Raw genomic sequence first — 19621 nt, 5'->3', positions numbered from 1 at the left:
GGTTCCAGCCAGAGAGAAAACATTGCTGAATGGCAACATAAAAGGAAATTGTCCCATAACATTCCGAGAGCACTTCAGTATTTGTCCTCTTTATTTTAAAGTGTCGAGGATCTTTGGGAAACACTCTGGAATGGGACTTTTATAGATGGTCTAAATTAAACTTCACTTAATATTATAAGCAATAAATCCTGATTGTCAGGTTTTGTTTAGCGGGTATAAAAATGATTGGTGGGAGCTGTAGCTTTTCCTGAGACTGGAAGATCAGTGTTCTCACTGTGCAGTCTGTCCCCAGCTGCGAGACGTGTCCCCAGCAGCAGAGACATATCCGCAGCCCCAGGCACATCCCAGTGGCTCCACAGGCACCTGTCCCCTGTGCAGGTCATCTCCACACCCCAATCCTGCAAAAAAAAGATGGGACAGGAGGCTCCTGAACTTCTGGTACAGATCCTTGTTTTCATGTGATTCCAGGAGCTTGGAGGAAACCAAGAGGAAGACCCCAAGCAGACACAGGCTTTGGAGATTATGGGGGGTACAGGAGGCTGGGAGCTGCTTTTTTGGGTGGTGCTGAGAGTAGCAGGGAAATTCCCCAGACACCACAGCCCAAGGTCACCCCAGGCTCTGTTTTCAGATGGTGGGAGACAAGTAAAACAAATGAGAGCATTGAAATGGGAAATACTTCTCCTTGCTCGAGATTTCTGCCCACTGTGGTTTGACTGGAGTTAAGGAAACACATTTGGTCATTTTATAATGTGGGTTTTTTAAAAGACTCTCTCAGTATCTCTTAAGTTTGGCCACCTTGGCCCCTTGAGTCCAAAAACCCGAGTCCCTTTGCGTGGGGATTAAGCTGGTTGCTGTGGCTGTGTGTCACTGCTGTCCCCAGCTGCCTTTCCATGGAAAGGGATTTTCAGGAATATCTCCGTGGGAAGGAATTTCCAGGAATTTCTTCATAGAAAGGGTTGTCAGGCAGTGGAAGGGGCTGCCCTTCCAATGGTGCAGTCACCACCTCTGGAGGTGTCCAAGGAATGACTGAACATGGCACTCGGTGCTCTGGTCTGGGAGAAAAAAGTGGGGATTGGGCGCAAGGTTGAACTCGATGGTCTTGGAGAGCCTTTCCAACCCAAATGATCCCAGGATTCTGGAATTCTGATTCTGAGCAAGTGCACTGCTGACACCCTGGCGAGAGGAGGGGGCCTCATTTTTCTGGAGCCTGCCCAGCAGCATCTGCCAGCAGCCTTTAAGATGATAAAACCCAATTTAGCGCTGTTTATGACGGAGGAATAAGAGAAATCATGTAACAATTACAGGAGATTTACCCCCTTCTATATATTTGGGCTGAAGGTGGCATTTCCAGTGACATCCCAGCTGTGCTGCCGGGCCACGCCACGGCAGAGGGGATGCAATTTCAGGAGAGATCTTTAGGTGCAAATTGATTTTGCCATGAATATTTATGCGGCGTGCGAGGCTGCGCGCGTGCGGCGGGGCGGCGAGGGGGGAAATGTGGGGCTCGGCGTGGGATGCCGGAGCAGCCGCTCGCCCTCCTTTCTCCTGGAATAATAATTGGAATATTTATAATCTCCCCGCGGCCGCGGTGCTGGCGGGGAGGGGTGTTCCTGGTGCCGGGAGGGCCGCGGGGCGGCGGCAGGGCTGGTCCTGCGGCTGATTTGGAATGCGCAGAGCATCCCTGCGCCGCGCGGGCCCCGGCAAGAAACCCGGGAAAGACAAGAAAAATGAAGGCAGGCGCAATCTCATTTTCTGAGGGCTGCAAGTCAGCCAGGAAATGGCTATTATTCCATCGACACTGTCGGTATTAAGTTATTTCCTTCACTAAATACGAGAATGTTCATGAATATCTATTGAGTTCCAGGTACTGGCGGCTCCCAGCACTGCGGCTCGCTGATTGTGGCTTTATATTCCTCCGACAACACACCTCAATCTCACATTGAAGTGAAAGACAATAGTATTTTAAATTGGTTAATAAATCTCTAGATTGATGCTCCTGGAATGCCCAGGAACTTCATCTCTATTACACGAATAAAAGTGATAACATTTTAACCACTGAAGTGCTAGGAATTTGGGAGGCTCCTTCCCGATGCCCTTCAGGGCCGTGGTGTCCCTGCAAAGGGAACAGAGTCAGGGGTGGCCAGCACGGCGCTGCCTTTGGGGGCAAAGTGCTGGGTTTGGAGCCACGAATCCTGTCCAGGCAGGATGAGGTGATCACCCTGGCTTGGCTCCTTCTTCTGCCTTCCTCCAACCTCTCCTGTGGCCCATATAAGGAATGGAAAATTCCCCTTTTAACACCAAAATGGAAGCTCGCCCGTGGCCCTGCTGGGAGCCTTATTTGGCTCTGGGGATTCCTGTGCACCTCGTCCTGCCCCTGGCAGCCCTTCCCGGGAGGAAACACACACGGGAGCGCCAGGGTGAGCCCAGCCAGCCACGGCACGCAGGTGCCACGTGTGCCACTCTGTCTGTGCGTGGCTGTCACACACACACACAGACACACACAGACACACACAGACACACACACACAGGGTCACCGTGGTGGTGACACACATGCTGCCACCATGGCTGTGACACACACACACACACACACATTTTGTCACCATGGCTGTGATACACACACACATTCTGTCACCACGGCTGTGACACATACAACCGCTGTCACCATGGTGGTGGCACTCATGCTGTCACCATGGCTGTAGCACACACAGTGTCACCATGGCTGTGACACACACACAGTGTCACCATAGCAGTGACTGACATACACACATTGTCACCATGGCTGTAGCCATTCACTCAGTGTCATTATGGCTGTGGCACACACACACGCTGTCACCACGGCTGTAGCACACTCACTGTCACCATGGCAGTGACACAGACATTGTCACTATGACTGTGGCACGCTCACTGTCACCGTGGCTGTAGCACACCCATTGTCACCACGGCTGTGACACACACAGTGTCACCATGGCTGTGACTCATACTCACTGTCACCATGGCAGTGACACACACATTGTCACCACGACTGTAGCACGCCCATTGCCACTGTGGCTATGACACACACACACACACACATTGTCACCATGGCTTTGGCACACTCACTGTCACCATGGCAGTGACACACACAGTGTCACCATGGCTTTGGCACACACATTGTCACCATGGCTGTAGCACACCCATTGTCACCACAGCTGTGACACACACAGTGTCACCATGGCTTTGGCACACACACAGTGTCACTGTGGCTGTAGCGCACACCTTGTCACCCTGGCTGTGACGCACCCATTGTCACCACAGCTGTGACACACCCATTGTCACCCTGGCTGTGACACGCCCATTGTCACCGTGGCTGTGACACCCACCCCACCACAGATTCCCCCCCACCGCTGCCCTGTCCGGCCCCCCCGGGGCTCCCGTGTCCCCACCCCGTGCTGGCCGGGACTGAGCGGTGCCAGCGCTGCTGGTGAAATGTCACTGGGCAATTTTCCGCTCCTCTCCTCCTCCACATCTCCTTTTGTCCGTGTGCTGGGAAGCAGAGCGTGATCCCTGCCTGGCCCTGGCAGGGTGGGAGGTGCAGGAGGTGGCCCCAGGCCCGTGGTGGTGCCAGCGCTGGGCACACAATGACCCATGCCCCCTGCTCACCACCAGTGCCACCACAAAACAGAATTTGGGCGAAGTAGAGTCCTCTTACTTCTATGAATTCTTATAAATTATGGGGAGATGAGAATATTTTAATATCAACCAGAGTATTTCAAGTACAAAGGGCTGTTCTGAAAATGTATTGAATATTTTTCCACTGATGTTTAGTGTCTGTAAGATTCCTCGGGGAGTTTACAACAAGTGGAATACTTAAGGATATAGTGCCATAGGTTCTTTCAGTATTTTCTTTTCAAGGAAAGTAACCTCTGAATTATCTAGGAAGTACATGAACAACATGAAAGGAAGATTATGCACAGAAAGAAAAAAATATGCAGAGAATTCAATTATGCAAAAAAAGTGATGTGCTTTGCTTAATTCCCCAAACACATCCCACGTAGTAGTCACGGCAGCAGCCCTCTGTGCATGCAGACGAGGTTTCCAGGTCACCCTCCTGGCTCTTTCTGATCATTCCTTGCTCCCACTGCTCTGTGTTGCAGGGCTGACAGGTTCAGTGTTCTTCTCCTGTGCTGTGCTGGGGCAGGGGACCCAGCAGCACCCAGTTCTGGAGAGACTCTGGGTGGAAAATCCCCCCATTTCTGGAGCTCTGGGGATCCAGAGCAGATGGGTCACAAGCCCCTGGATGGGAGGGGAGGTGCTGGGGGTTCCCTGTCTGGCTGCCCCATCCTCATTTCCAGCACTGAGGCGTTCCCAAAGCTGCCACGGCCAGTTTGGAAGGTTTATTTTCCAGCAGGCAGCGCAGTGCTGGCTCCCAGCCTCCAGCACATCCCTGTGTGGTGCAGCTGAGGAGCTGCTCTGGCTTTTGGGGACCCTGGTACCCCTGAGTGCCCTCCCTGCTCTTGGCACAGCACCACACTGAGCCACCCTGGGATAACTCTGGGAGGGTGCTGAGGCACCCTCATTCAAACTGGCCATAAAATTATTAGTAAATATTTGTTATTGTTCATTAAATATTTGTTATTGTTCATTAAGTCTCGGCTGCTTTGTTAAAAGAATAGATGTTGTACTTTCAAGATGAGAACTACTTAGCTAGTTTTGTCATAATCCTGTACTCTGTATAAAAATCTTTTTATAAACAAAGTCTAAACAAGTATAAACAAAGGCTACCAAGAAAAATGAGGAAGCTGTGGCTGCCCCTGGATCTCTGAAGTGTCAAAGGCCAGGATGGGGACAGGGCTTGGAGCAACCTGGGATAGTGGAAGGTGCCCCTGTCCATGATTGGAGTGGAATGAGATGAGCTTTAAGCTCCCTTCTAACCAAATCCAGCCCGTGATTCCACGACTCCACAAAACTTCTGCCAATGGAGGAACCCTGCAGAGCTCAGCAGGTCCCCCCCTTCCCATGCGGGCTGAGCCCAAGGACTTCTCCTGCCCCTCTGGCACCCAGCATCGAGGAATTCCCACCTGGCACTGCTGGGGCTGCGCTGGGCTCGTTACCCTGCAGACACTGCCCCTCGCAGCCCTGCGGTGGCACAGCGAGGTGACCCGCGGTGCCGCACTCTGGGGACAGGGATCGTCCCTGCCCCGGGGCAGCGCTGCAGCCTCTCCCCGCTGCTCAGAGCTGGGCACAGCATCCTGGATCCATCCCCAAAAGAATGGGCAGGGTGGTGGGTACAGGGTGAGGGGCACCTGGAAAAGGGGGAACCAACTCCTCTGCTGCAATTCCCTGCCAGGGCCGGGCTGAGCTGGCACAGGGATGTGTGTGTTTGTTTGTTTGTGAGCCCATTTGTTGATAAATTTGCATCGAGTCTTGGAAAAAAAAATAAACTATCTTCTCCAAATTGAATGACATGAATTATTCCAGCCGAACTCACTAATTAAGACCTCATTAGCAGCCCAAATTTGTGATAGATCAGCAGTGGACTTGGCGCATTGGTTTAATTTAATGATTTCTTGCATTACTTTGTTAATCATCTTTAGTCTGATTTAATTTACGCCAAAGTGACTATCCTAATTTCTAATTAAGGCATTGATGGCAGGGACACCACCACCACCCCCCCCCCCAAAAATTCCAGTCATGGATAGTGCAGAAAGAATCCAGTTTCTTATCCCAGGGTGGGTGGGGGGCTCCTCCTCTGGCCCACAGCCCCACGTTGGACACCTCAGCTCCAGCTGGGATTTTCCCGATGTTCCCATGGCTGAGCTGGCCCTAAAGTCCCCCAAATCTCGGGATCCTGCTGGAAGGTGTCACCGCTCTGGGATCGCTGTTCCGTCGGGAAGCGTCGGCACGGGCTCGGCCACAGCAAATCCCAGAGTTTGCAGGGGAGAACATCTGCTAGTGCAAAACATTTATGCCAGTCGATATAAATTTATTTAGTGCAATAAATGACATAATTGAATTTTTATCTCCTTAATATATTTCCCTAAAATAACGAAGATTTGGAGTGTCCCTGGCCCACAGATGTCTTTCATGGGGACGTATTTCCTGTACTATTACACTTGTATAAATCTGACATTTAAACAGTTTAATAAATGAGCAGTTGTTTGACTTGTTTCACTTTCAATACATTCTGGTGGATTAATAAAATGTATTTCAAAAGGAAGCTCGATAGAACACGCTATAAAAATTCGTGATTTATTAGCGATACATTTGCTATTAGTTGGGACAGATACTCAAAATGTCATTAAGGTTAAAATAATAATCAATCAAACTAATTAGACCCTATTTTTCATATGCAAATATAATTAAGCATCCATTTCTCAATAACTTTAAAGAGAATTATTGAAGCTGCAGAAAGTGTGCTGAGTCCTTACTTGAGCTAATGAAATGGCAGCGCCCTCCCTGCATATGCAAACAAAATTGATTAACTGCTCTGAGCTTGGCTTAATAACCCAGGAGGGGCTGGGGGAGCAGGGCTGAGGCCTGGGGGTGTCAATGCCATGCCCACCCCCCAAATTCCTGCTTTCTCAGGAGCTGGGCTCAGCTGGGATGCGGGGTCATGGCACGGATCCCACAGGTACCACCAACTGCAGCCCTGCCTCACCCGTGTGTGCGGATGTTTTTTCACTCTGACTGGGTTTTTTTTTCCAGAGAAAAAACACCATTTTGTTATGAGAAGGGTTAATAAGAGATGTTTATTTATGAACTCGGCATATTACTGTTGCATAATTTGAATACAGTGCTATGAGCTTTTTTTATTGCCTGCTATAATTTCATTTTTAAAGCTTCCCCTATGCCATACTTTACAAATGATATCGCAAACAAGAAATAAATTCTGTTTTGCAGCTGTGCTAACTATATTTACCCATGGGATACACTATTTTGTCCTTGACATAAATCCCCCGGGATTTCACTGGGAATTACTTTGGCACGCCACATTCCCTGCATCAGGGTATTGTGCTCCGAGTCTATCACCGGGCTCTGGCGGAGCCGCCCGATCGCTGCGAAGAGAAAGAGGCACTTGTTTAGCATATTACCATGAAAATCAGTCAATTCGCACATTAACGATTGTCAGGGAAGCCGGGAGAGGGAAATAAGGGAAATAACTGCGGATTAAACCAGCAAGGATCCCCCAGGCAGCAGCGGGAGGGGGCGGCGGGTGCTGCCCTCCAGCCCAGCACACCCTGAGCATCACCCGCTGCTCTTCCTCCCCTTGTCCACCCCCTGCCTGTTGTGCCCAAATGTCCCCTGGTGTCCCCATCCCTCTGCAGAGGAGCAGGTCCTCTAGCTGGATGAGAGCCTGCTTTTAAGGTTTTTCCTGGAATTTGCAACCTGTCCAGGCTTTTCCTACCAGTGCCCCGGCTTTTAAGGTTTTTCCTGGAATTTGCAACCTGTCCAGGCTTTTCCTGCCAGTGTCCTGCTGCAAACAGGCGGGTCCTGCCCTCCTGCACAGCCTCAAGGTGCTCAGTGCACCTTTGGCTGTGGGTCCTGCTGCTAACTGGGGCCTCATTTCTGCAGGTGTCAGGCTCCAGGACATCAGCTTTAATGGAATTCAGCTCCCCCCACGCCAAGGGAGGCACTGGAGCTGCCAGGGAAGGGGGTCTGTGCCCGGCACGGGGCGTGGAGCTGACAGTGTCAGCAGGTCCCTGGGGACAGGCGTGTTTTTGTCGATCATGTAGCATCAGGTTCTTGTGTCACCGCGTTCCGGAGCTTGATGGCACTTAATACGCCATGACAAGGTGTAACATCAGAAATGGAACACAAAATGAGATCAAACGGCATCCTGCTCCCCAGAGGGCCCGATCAAATCCGAGGGATGGAGATTTGAAGGGGGGAGAATAACGCAAACTCTTCCCCTCCACAGAAACCTTCAGATTCCCATTAGCCTGGGCAGCACAGCCGGGCTGGGGTCCCGTGGGGAGGAGGATGTGGGACCTGTGGGGTGAAGGTCTCACCCCATCCCAGCAAGCCACAGGGCCTGAAAACCTCCCAAGCACTGGCCTTGCAGCTCCAGGCTCCTGCTGGAGTGGGGACAGGCTCAGCTCCTGGGGCTGGGAGTCAAACCACAATCGTGTCCCCTGACAGGGGACCCCCAGAACAAAGTGCTGCCCCGCTTTTCTGGGGGTCTGCAGGCAGAAGCTGATCCAGCAGGCACTGTCCAGGGAAGGTGTTTCTTTGGAAGGACCCTAATGGCAGGTTCTGACCCTGCAGACAGGTTCCTTCAGGAAAGCAGGTTAAGGACAGAACACCTCCGGGAAGCTAAAAGAAGGACAATTTTTCACGTATCTCAGCAATTTTGAGGAGAGGAAAGAAGCCATTTTTCAGCAAAGAAGAGCTCTTTTCGTTTGGAAAATGTTAACCAGATGTTCCCAAACAAAAGTACGTCGTGGAAAGAACTGCTCCCCAGAGGGCCCGATCAAATCCGAGGGATGGAGATTTGAAGGGGGGAGAATAACGCAAACTCTTCCCCTCCACAGAAAGCTTCAGATTCCCATTAGCCTGGGCAGCACAGCCGGGCTGGGCTCCCGCGGGGAGGAGGATGTAGGACCTGTGGGGTGAAGGTCTCACCCCATCCCAGCAAGCCACAGGGCCTGAAAACCTCCCAAGCACTGGCCTTGCAGCTCCAGGCTCCTGCTGGAGTGGGGACAGGCTCAGCTCCTGGGGCTGGGAGTCAAACCACAATCGTGTCCCCTGACAGGGGACCCCCAGAACAAAGTCCTGCCGCGCTTTTCTGGGGGTCTGCAGGCAGAAGCTGATCCAGCAGGCACTGTCCAGGGAAGGTGTTTCTTTGGAAGGACCCTAATGGCAGGTTCTGATCCTGCAGACAGGTTCCTTCAGGAAAGCAGGTTAAGGACAGAACACCTCCGGGAAGCTAAAAGAAGGACAATTTTTCACGTATCTCAGCAATTTTGAGGAGAGGAAAGAAGCCATTTTTCAGCAAAGAAGAGCTCTTTTCATTTGGAAAATGTTAACCAGATGTTCCCAAAAAAAAAGTACGTCATGGAAAGAGTGACTGGGGTCCCTGGTTGGGCCTAACCCCAGCCCCAGGGAGCTGTGGGGCTGTGCTGTGGGGCTGCTCAGGCTGCAAACAAAGGCACATGAGTTTGGGAAGGCACCAGTTCCCAGTGCCCCTGGACAGTGGGATTGCAAACACCTGAGATTCGGGGCAGGACATGATTTTCTCCTTGCAAACGGCCATTGCCGCCACATCAGCAGACACCTGCAGAGGAGTGTGTGTGTCCCTCCACTCCTGAGCCACGTTCCAAGGGAGCCTGTGGTGCTTTGGGAGCAGGGCAGCAGCTCCAGAACCTGTTAGTGCAAATTAGGAGCAAACCCAGAGCATGCAACACTCTGTGCCTTGGATTTCTTCCTGGTGGCAAAACATAAATCCCATCAGGACAAGAGGCCGAGGCAGCACCTGAACGAGAGCCTCATCACTGCACAGGCTTGTGCAGCGGGGAAATGAGGAGTTTTCAGCCTCTGGCTGCACCCAGGGCCATGAGAATCAGCAAATCCTTAATGGGCCTGGACCCCCGCGAGCAGCCCAAGGGACAGACCTGCCAGAGGAGTCTCCTGTGCTGAGCCAGCCCCTGCTGTGTCCCTGCTGGTGGCCTCTGGGTCCCCTGACCCCTGCCAGCCCCAAGGGACAGCAGCACAGAGCAGGAGGGGGTGCTGGGGATGAACTGAGGCACAAACCGGGAAGAGGAGCTGCCAGGTTAATACTGCAATTAACAGATTTTGTCTGTTTATAGTGAATAAGGATCAGAATTGTTTCTCCTTTGGGTGCCTCAGTCTGTCCATCTCCCCACCCACCCACATTTGCCCCATCTCTCTTCTTGTCCCCAGAGTGTCTGGCACAGATTCCCAGAGCAGCTGTGGCTGCCCCATCCCTGGAAGTGTGCAAGGCCAGGTTGTATGGGTTCTTCTGCTGCTTCTTCTGCTCCCAGCAGCCCCCAGCCCCACCCTACACAGCCCCAGGACTCTCCCAGCAGCATTTTTGGGGCCCGTTTCCTTTCCAAACTTCAGGAGCAGCAGCACTCACCCTGCTCCAGGACAGGGCAGGGCAGTGGGGTGACCCAGGGACCCACTGGATCCCCCAGCAGATGGTGTGACAGAGCTCCAGCTCCTCTGGGAAGAAGGTCGGGGAGATGGATGCCTGCTGGGGTGGGCTCCCACAGTCATGTGTCTCCATTTCATCACTAATATACACAATTAATAAACTTAATTACACGTAAAATTGCGGCAGCTGAAAAATGAGTGCAATTCCTTCTCCTCCGGCTTTGCACCAAGCCTCCAGCAGGGACGAGGGGTGCAAAGGTGTCCCTGCAGCCCCCTTGGTCTGCAGCAAACCTCTCCCACGGGCCTGTGTATGGCTGTCCTGGGAAGGGACATTTCTTTGTCTCACTGATGGGCTGCTCCTGCACAAAGTGATCAATTCCTGTGTGCTGGAGGATTAAATGAGTCCGTGAGGCAGAACATGGTTCTGTGCAGGCAGCGCTGATCCCTGACACCCCGAATGGATCCTTGACATCCTGAATGGATCCTACATGAATCCCTGACACCCTGAACTGATCCCCAACACCCTGAACTGATCCCTGACATCCTGGACTGATCCCTGACACTCTGCATGGATCACTGACATCCTGAATGGATTCTACATGGATCCCTGACACCCTGAACTGATCCCTGACACCCTGCATGATCCCTGACATCCTGAATGGATCCTACATGGATCCCTGACACCCTGAACTGATCCCTGACACCCTGCATGATCCGTGACATCCTGGATTGATCCTGCATGGATCCCTGACACCCTGCACTGACCCCTGACACCCTGAATGGATCCTACACACATCCCAAACACCTTGCATGATCCCTGACACCCTGAACTGATCCCTGACACCCTGAATGGATCCTACATGGATCCCTGACCTCCTGAACGGATCCCTGACCCCTTGTGCTGATCCTGCACGGATCCCTGATATCCTGAACAGATCCCTGACACCTTGAAAGGATTCCTGGCACCCTGAATGGATCCCTGACACCCTGGACTGATCCCGGAGCTCGGTGCCTTGATGTCTGTCCTGGAGATGGATGGGTGCACGGAGGAGCACCGGGGCTCTGCAGGGCTCTCCCTCCAGGTGGGGCTGTGGTGGCAAGGCAAGAGAGACACCCGGCTGTGTCACTGTCACCTCGCTCAGGTGCGAGCAGCCAGCGCCGGGATGCCGGCGGGGTCCGGAGCCCTTCACGGACCAGCGTCTCCAGTCACCTCACACGGAGGAGAAGGGGTTAATGGCTCCCCTCGATGCCGCAGCGCTGAAGTTCATTACTTCTGCTAATTGCTTTGGAGTCAGTGCTTCAGCAGCTGGAGGAAAATGCGCCTCCTCGGCCGCTGTGAGCGGTTTGTGCCGGGGAAGGGGAAGGGGCTGCACCGGGGCTGCCTGGGGGCTCGGACACCAGCACCTGCCACCAAACAGGGTGAGGTGGTTCAGGGGGCAGGGGCACGGCAGGGCGAAGGTTTCCACTCCTCCGATCTGCAGAGCACGAAATGGGTGCTGTGGGATAAACCAAACACACCTTGCTGATGCCGGTGCCACCGGAGGAGCTCCACTTCCCCAGGTAACGGATGTGGCCATAAGTGCTTCACAGCCATATGGTGATTATGTTTAATAAAGGACATTTTGTGTAATTAAAGAGTTTTATTAAGGCATTATTAGCCCTTTAAGTTGAAAAATAGCTGAACAGAGGTGTAATAGAGGTGCTAGCATCGGTACTGGGTGAGCAGATGGAGGGGGAGCTCCACCCTTGTGCGAGAGCCGCGGGGCTTGGCTGGCGCTTGGTGACATGTGGCACCTCGTGTGTGTCACTGCCGGGCAGCTCCGGGCACGGCAGGTCCAGCACCGGGGCTCAGGACCGTGCTGGTCCCCCCTGATGTGAGAGGGGACTGTGTCTGCCACCCACAGCCCCCGAAGAGCAGCCGGGACATCGGCACACCTCACCCGCAGCTCCCTCTTCCTCCCCTGCGGATTTAAATAATTCAGCGTGGGCTCCTCTCGGGCACTGCTGTCTCCAGGGCAGGAACATCAGCCTGGGCAGCCTGTTAGGAGGGCCCTGGGCTGCTGCCTCCGCCTGTAAATCAGGATTAACGAGGCGGCGGAGGGAGATCCAAGCGCGGCACGGCTCTGCTGGCAGCCCGTGCCAGGCTGGAAGCGGAGCTGCCCCCGTGTCCCCGGGCAGTGGCAGTGCCAGCACCCTGCCCTCGCCCTGCACGGCCCTGAGGCTTCTGCTGAGGGGTCAGGACTGTCCCACAGCCTGTGCCACCACAGCCCTGGCAGTGCCACATGGCTGGGGGTGCCTGGCACACAGCACAGCAGGCTGAGCCAAGGGGGGGATCCTGCATCAGCCAGGTCGTGGTAGCCACAGGGCCAGGCTGGAGCATCCTCTTTGGACAAGAAAGGGGGGAAAATAATGCAAAATCTCCCCTCCATAGAAACCTTCAGAATCCCACTAGCCTGGGCAGCCACAGCCAGGCTGGGCTCCTGTGGGGAGGAGGTGTGAGGTACTTGCTTTGGCAAGTACCAGGGCAGAGATGTTCTTGGGCAGAAAAGGTCTCCCTCCAGCTGGCCCTGCCCCCTCCCTCTGTCACTCACCATGCTCCCAGCCTGAGGTTGCCCTGGGAACAGGCTGAGCTGGGGATGAAGCCCTGGGGAGAGCTGCCCGTGCCCCTCACTCTGCAGGTGGGCGAGGCTGCAGGGATCCTGCAGCACCAGCATCACCCCGGCACAGCTCTGCAGCCCTGAGGAGGGGCAGGCTTTTTGTCAGACCCCCCAGCTCTGGAAAAGAGGAGCTGTGGGCACTGCCAGGGGCTCGTGCCAGCGCTGACCAGAGGGGAGGGAGCCGTGACATTGCCAGGAAGGTTTTTTTCCTCTATCTGAATTTGTGCGGCCTGTCCTCTAATCATTTGTACGTTATCCATCATCCCCTGCCTCCTGTCCCTGCTGTCGCACAGCTCCAGGCAATCCATCTTACAGTTAAAAAATTGTCTCTCTTACACAGGGGCTTTCAAACAAGACAAATAGAAAGAATAAGATCTGCTATTGAGATGCTGTGTACAGGGTGAGATACATAAAGCGGCGGGTAAGAGATCCCATCTGATTGTCGGGAGCAGATCTACGGCGCTGTCAGCGTGCCATGCTCCCTCCACAGGGACAGGCAGGAGTCAGGCTCCTCTCTGGCACAGTCCAGGCAGGGTTTGGACCCAGCTGGAAAGCACCATCTCCTCTCTGGCACATTCCCAGGGATCCAGGCAGGGTTTGGACCCAGCTGGATGGCACCATCTCCTCTCTGGCACAGTCCTGGGGATCCAAGCAGCCCCACCAGCCCTGTCATGCAGCCACTCAGCCACTCAGCCATCCTCAGGGGTTTCCCAGTGTCTGAGGGCTAAGTCTGGCAGCCTGGCACAGAGCCTGGCACTGAGTTCTCCTGTCTGACTCCCAGTCCTCTGGGATTGAGCCCATTTCTGCTCCTGCTGTGCCTGTGACACCCCTCAGGGACGAGGAGCTGAGGAGTGGCTGGTCCAGGCTGTGTTGGGCAGCAGGGCAGGGCCCGGAGCTGTGCCAGAGCCAGGTGGGAGCTGGGGCACAGGGAACAGCACAGACCTGGCTGCTGGGGTAGAACCAACCTGTCCCTGCTACCTGCCCTGTGCTAAACTCCTCCTGAAGAGGCTGAGTGCTGCCTTCAGAAATTCACTCTGACTCCCCAGCTCTCCCTCTTCCCCAGCACTCCTGGCTGGCCAATGCCACGGGCAGTGGTGCCCTTGGTGCTGTGTGTGCCAGGCTGGTGGGGATCTGTGCCACGTGTGGCTCCATCCACTATCACGTTATTAAAATGCTGATGAGCCCATGATCACCCCAAGGAAGAAGAAGGGGGGAGACAGTGCCTGTCAAGCACCCCCAAGGTGCTCCAAAGTTTTTGTGCTCAAACACTCCTGCTTTGGGCAGGGTGGATAAATCCCTGCTCAGAGCCTCCCTGTGCCTGTGCACACTCAGGATGCTGAAGAATCAGGATGAAACACCCAACCTTCCCCTCCCAGGCGGGTTCCTGGGGGTGTGGGTGCCCAGGGAGCTGTGCCAGTGCTGTCCTGTGCCAGTGCCAGGGCAGCGGTGACACTGCGGCTCCGTGGCCATGCAGAACTCACTTCTTCCTCGCTCCCTAATGAGACAAAATAAATTTACGTGGTGCAGCATCCCCCCTCCCTCCCCTCGCTGAGGCAAAGGCATCTGATGGTGGCTTAGACAACCCTGGCTCTCGCCTGAGCCGCCACGCTCCCAGCTGCCTGCATTTTTATGAGCTGACTTGTTATATGGGGTGGAAGTATGCAAAATATGTCAAGCCCAAGCAGAGATTTGAATCAAAATGACTCTAATTACTTGTAATAATTTTTTGCATTCCAACATAAAACAATGTTTTTAAAAAAAATCCATTACAATAGTTAAAAGACAAATCATTTAGTGAGTCCCTCACTTTATCGCTTTATTAGACAATTTCCTTTGCCACATTTGGAACATGTGGCTGGGTGATTGCCCAGGGCTATTCCAGTGCAGGCAGCACCGACAGAGAGTTCATCCTGTCATTAGTCAAACACCATCACTGCAGGACCAAGGGCCTTGTCAAATTAGACACCATCTCCAGGCGTCAGCGTGGCACCAAATTGGGAGGAAAATTGGGTTCTCTCCCATCTCTCTTTCCTTTCTTCATCTCTAAAATAAGCCAGTTTGATTCTTCCTTTGGGTGAGCCCCAGCGTGGGACGTGTGAGCAGGGATGGACCCAATTTACTGTCACTGGTGAGATCCCTGGGGATTCTGTGCAGCTGGGAGCTGACGTGGGCGAGAAGAAGAAATTCTCCACTAAGAAGAAGAAGAAATTCTTCACCTTGCACTGCATCAATTTACTCCAAGCCCTGTCCAGCCTGGCCTTGAGCACTTCCAGGGATTCAGGGGCAGCCACAGCTTCTCTGGGCACCCTGTGCCCTCACTGCCCTCTGAACTTCTTCCCAACACCAAATCTAAATTTCTCCTCTTTTAGATTAAAACCATCCCCTTTTCCTATCACTGTCTGCCCGTGCCACTCTCCAGCTCTTCCAGAAGCTCCTTTAAGCACTGGAATGCCTGAAAAACCACAGGGACTCTCAGTGCCAGTGCCAGGGCAGGACCCACGCTCCCCACACCAGCAGCACCTTCTGGGGTCTGGTACCCGCCCTGCACCCCGGGGACTGCTCGGGAGATTCGACCCCGATCTGGCTGAGCTGAAAGGAGGCACTTGTTTAGCATATTACCATGAAAATCAGTCAATTCGCACATTAACGATTGTCAGGGAAGCCGGGAGAGGGAAATAAGGGAAATAACTGCGGATTAAACCAGCAAGGATCCCCCAGGCAGCAGCGGGAGGGGGCGGCGGGTGCTGCCCTCCAGCCCAGCACACCCTGAGCATCACCCGCTGCTCTTCCTCCCCTTGTCCACCCCCTGCCTGTTGTGCCCAAATGTCCCCTGGTGTCCCCATCCCTCTGCAGGGGAGCAGGTCCTCTAGCTCGGTGTGAGCCTGCTTTTAAGGTTTTTTTCTGGAATTTGCAGCCCCTCCAGGTTTTTCCTGCAAACAGGCGGGACCTGCCCTCCTGCACAGCCTCAAGGTGCTCAGTGCACCTTTGGCTGTGGGTCCTGCTGCTAACTGGGGCCTCATTTCTGCAGGTGTCAGGCTCCAGGACATCAGGGTGTGCTGGGCTGGAGGGCATCACCCGCTGCTCTTCCTCCCCTTGTCCAAACCCTGCCTGTTGTGCCCAAATGTCCCCTGGTGTCCCCATCCCTCTGCAAGGCAGGGGGTCTTCAAACTGGATGTGAGCCTGCTTTTAAGGTTTTTTTCTGGAATTTGCAGCCCCTCCAGGCTTTTCCTCCTGCACAGCCTCAAGATGCTCAAGGCACCTCTGGGTATGGGTCCTGCTGCTAACTGGGGCCTCATTTCTGCAGGTGTCAGGCTCCAGGACATCAGCTTTAATGGAATTCAGCTCCCCCCAGATGTGGCGCTGGAAGACACTGGCAGGACGGTGGGGACAGGGCTGTCCCGCGGTCACCCCGAGCGTGTCAGCGCTGCCACCCCGGCCGTGCCTTTGGGCAGACGGAGCAAGTCGCTCGTTGCCTGCGACGTAATTTAGATGAATGGGGTGGGTAATCCATCAGGCAGCCGGGGGGGATCCCATTACCTTACACGTGTTAACAGCCCGACTCCTTTGTACAAACAACAAAGTGGCGCTCCTGAAAAAAAGCCCGATTCGCCCTCATTGTCTGCGGCGGGAGCGGCGGTGATGGATGGATGGATGGATGGATGGATGGATGGATGGATGGATGGATGGAGGAATGGATGGATGGCGGCGCTGGCGGGGCCGTGCCGCGGGGGAAGAGGGACACCGTGTGGGGACACGCCGCGACACCGGCACACCTGGGCACGGAGAGCAGCGGGGACTGCCGCGGGTGTCTGCAACCCCGGGAGACGCCAGGGATCGCTGGGAATAGCCAAAGAGCAGGATGCGGCTGGAGAAAAGGGGGGACAGCACGCCCCGGGATGAACAGCCTGGTTCTGGCTCCTGGGGATGAGCGCAGGGGAGGGGATTGGGCTGAGAAGCAGCATGGGCTGGAGGGGGGAGACCTTTTTGCTCTCTACAACTCGCTGCAAGGGGGTTGGAGCCACGTGGGGGTCGGGCTCTTCTCCCGACAGGAGACGAGGAAAAAGCCTCAGGAAGGATTTCTTGATGGAAAAGGTGGTCAGGCGTTGGAAGGGGGTGAACTTCCCATCCCTGCAGGTGTTCAGAAAATATCTTGGATGTGGTCACCTTGGTGAGTGGTGTCTGGGCTGGTGGTTGGGTTTGATGACTGTCATGACCTGTCCCGGGCACCCCAGCTCACAGGGACCCCCAGGCTGGCACCCCTGGGCACCTCTGCTCGTGGAAACACCACCAGACATCCCAGCTCCAACCATCTCCAGGAGCTCAGGCATCCCTGGGGTCTCGGGGCAATGTGATCCCTGTGCCAACGAGGATGCTTCTCCCGTGCCAAGCCTTCATCCTGTGAAAGGTCACCTCCATCAGGAGAGCCCTTAAAACCAGCCTAAAAAGCCATTTCTTGCTCCTCAACTTCCCACCAGGAGCATTATCCCTTAATTGCTGCATTTATCCAGACTTATTCTGTATATCTCCCAATAATGAGTATTTTAGAGATGTAATTATTGCTGTCATAAATGTAATAGTGACAAAACAAGAATTGAAATAGTGGCAATGAGAATAATTCACCATTGCAATTAATACTGCCCCGCTTAGTTAATATGTCACCGCTTCCAATAAATGCTGTCATTATCCCATTACTAATTCCATGGTATAATAATTATTGAGGTCATAATTAAGTGTCTGCAGTCATTGTGGGGTTGGGATGGGTATGAGGACACACGGAATTCACAGGATCTTTGCTTTCCCGGGATGCCCAGGGGGCAGCTGGGCATTCCAGGACAACATGAACCATGGGATAGCATGGCAAGAGTTTGGGAATTGCTGTGTGAGGCTGGATCAATTCTCAGCCTGACTGGTTGCTCCCAATGGATCTTTAAAGCACCTGGTGCTGCCAACATCACCAATTCTTCCATTTTTTTACTTTTTTTGGTTGCTCCCAATGGATCTTTAAAGCATCTGGTGTGGCCAGCATCACCATTTCTTCAATTTTTTAACTTTTTTTTTGCATGGAAACACCAATATGATCCCTGTTGCTGCTCCACCCCCTTTCCCACCCTTTCCTTTCATCCCTCAGCCAAGTGCATTTCCTACCCAACACAGGTACTTCACGTTAACTCAACTTTTACTGGAGTTCAACTCAATTTTCCTCAGATTAAATAAAATTTCCAAGTGTCACTCAGCAGCAAACGATCAGTGGGAAGGGGGTGGATTTTTCTAACCCTATCTCTGGTCCAATTACAATTTTTAATCTATATGTAGATAATGGTGAAGAAAACCCCTGTAGAAATGTCAGGAGTGAGGAGGTTATTAGCTGAGTTTTAATTACTGTCTATCATTTGGAGAAAACCTCGGTGCCCTGAGAAATTGGGTGACAGCTCTGGCTGGAGGAATGCAGGTGGGTTTCAATGGCAGGTGGGTTTCAGCAGAGGTGTTTGGGGGGGGTTTGTCCTTCCAGGCGGGCAGCACCAATGCCAGCAGGATTTTTTTAGGTTTTTTCACCTCTCCATCTCTGGTCCCACACACAGCCCCAGTGGCTGGGAACTCCTGGAATGATTTGGGTTGGAAAGGGCTTTAAAGCTCATCCAGTTCCACCCCACTGATGCCATGGGCAGGGACATCTTCCCCTGTCCCAGGGTGCTCCAAGCCCTGTCCAGCTTGGCCTGGGACACTCCAGGGATCCAGGGGCAGCCACAGCTTCTCTGGGCAGCCTGTGCCAGGACCTCACCTTGCTCACAGGGAAGAATATTTTCCAAATATCTGGAGTTGGAAGGGACCCACAAGGATCATCATTCCAGCTGCTGGCCGTGCTCAGGACACTCTGGAGGATCCCCCTGGCAGCACACACAGAGCAGAACCAGCACAGAGCGTGCAGACACGGAACCAGAGGGGAAAACCCCCCAGAGCCCAAAGGTCTTCCAGGTTTTATTCACCAAATTAAGGGTTAATGCAGCTCTGGGGGTGCAGAGACCTGGCTGGGGCAGGAACCCCTTGCCAGGAGTGGGAGCTGTGCCCAGACCTGGCACTGTGACTCCTCATTCCCTGTGCCCATCCCTGGCACTGTGAATCCCCTGTACCCCTCCCTGGCACCATGGCTCCCCATTCCCTGTACCCATCCCTGGCATTGTGACTGCCCATTCCCTGCACCCCATCCCTGGCACTGTGACTCCCCTGTACCCATCCCTGGCACTGTGACTCCCCTGTACCCATCCCTGGCACTGTGACTCCCCTGTACCCATCCCTGGATGTCCCCTCAGAGCACGGGGTGAGTGTGGCCATCCCTGCAGTTCCAGACCCTGCTCCTCCCCCTCCCAGGAGCTCTGGTGTAAGTAACCAAGGGTTCTGCCACCAGCTCTGCTTGTGTGCCTCCTGCTGGGAATAATCTCTATGTTAGAGCCAACCTCAATGCCAGCAGAGATAATTCTGTTTATTGGCTGATGGATACAGCCCTGTCAGGAAGGGTGATCCCCACTGCCTGGGGACAGGGGCTGGAGCATCCCCTGATATCCCTCAGCAGCACTGGCAGCCTGGCCCCAGCCAAGAAGTGGAATGAGAGGGGATTCAGGATCCCTTCCAACCCAAAGCAGTCTGGGATTCCACGGTTCTGTGGTTTATGAAAAGCATCCCAGAGCCAAGCACCCTCTGCACCTCGGGCAGGCAGCACAGGTGGCTCAGCTGGTGCTCAGGAAATCAAGAGCCCTCCAGGAATTCCCCAGCCACAGCCTTCAAGGCATTAAGTCACATTTTTTCTCCAAATCCAACACAAATGGCCACGTGCACGCTGCCCTGCTGCTCCCTCCGAGCCCCAAGGGACAGCAAGT

This window comes from Onychostruthus taczanowskii, unplaced genomic scaffold (genome assembly GCF_017590055.1).
Source record: "Onychostruthus taczanowskii isolate IOZ18803 unplaced genomic scaffold, ASM1759005v1 scaffold32, whole genome shotgun sequence".
Taxonomy (NCBI): domain Eukaryota; kingdom Metazoa; phylum Chordata; class Aves; order Passeriformes; family Passeridae; genus Onychostruthus; species Onychostruthus taczanowskii.
Note: the sequence above shows the minus strand (reverse complement) of the source record.